This window comes from Branchiostoma floridae, chromosome 2 (genome assembly GCF_000003815.2).
Source record: "Branchiostoma floridae strain S238N-H82 chromosome 2, Bfl_VNyyK, whole genome shotgun sequence".
Taxonomy (NCBI): Eukaryota; Metazoa; Chordata; class Leptocardii; order Amphioxiformes; family Branchiostomatidae; genus Branchiostoma; species Branchiostoma floridae.
Genome location: NC_049980.1, coordinates 15,257,848 through 15,258,885, shown reverse-complemented (window position 1 = coordinate 15,258,885; position 1,038 = coordinate 15,257,848).

Genomic DNA, 1,038 nt, shown 5'->3' with positions numbered 1-1,038 from the left:
ACATGATATATATAATATGTGAGCTAGGAGTCTAGATCAACATATCCTTGTTTTTTTTGAAACCTGTTGAAATTGATATCTGCAATGAGCTACAGAAAAAGGTACAAAGACGAAGAGAGGGACAGACCTTTAGCTTTACTCACTTCCTGTCTCTAGTCTTTGGAGGCAATATTCTTTTTCTTCAAATTTTGATGATGCTAGGTGATTGCACTCCTGTGCTGATAGTATAATACTTTTTGAAATCTCATTTTGATTTCTACATATTTGCACTGATACTCACTGTGTATGTGACAGTGTTTAACTTTAAGTCCCTTTCAGACTGACATCTTTGTGTTCTCTTTCCTTTGTAGCTCATTGGTTGGTGTGACAGGATCAGAGCAGCTTTATACCAGTGAAACAGAGAAGAATCAGCATTGCTGACCAGGAGTCAAAATCAATTTAAATTCAAAGAAGCCCTGCACTTGTAAAATTAATTCAGCACTTAACAAGAAAGATGCACATGTAAACGGCCATCTATTGTCCAATACAGTCTGGTCAGAATGCACAGTTTATTTTATGCCAGTGTTGCCAGTACCAGACTTCCATGGAGAAGGCCCTTTGAAAGATGTTTTAGCAAGTCTGCTGTATCTCACAAATCAGACAAAAAAAGATATAACCGTACTTCAGAAGTCAACTTTGACAACTTTGGAGCATGGAACAATCGACTGAATCTGGATATCTTGATGCAGCAGAGCATCAAGCACGGTAAGCCCATCCCGCAGATCAAGCTGGACCAGGTAGGATGGGCCTCCGAGCTTGGTCGGCGCAAGGAAAATGAGGACAGGATCATCATGGATGAGCTGGAGCCCAACCTGCTGTACTTTGGACTGTTTGATGGCCACGGGGGAAGCCTGACTGCTGACTACTGTCAGTACCATATGGCTTTACACATCAAGTACTGGCTGCACAGGGAAAAGGACTTACAGACAGTACTGAGGAGGGCCTTTACAGAACTTAATAACCTGTACACAAGGCACCTGTACTACCACATGATGACTG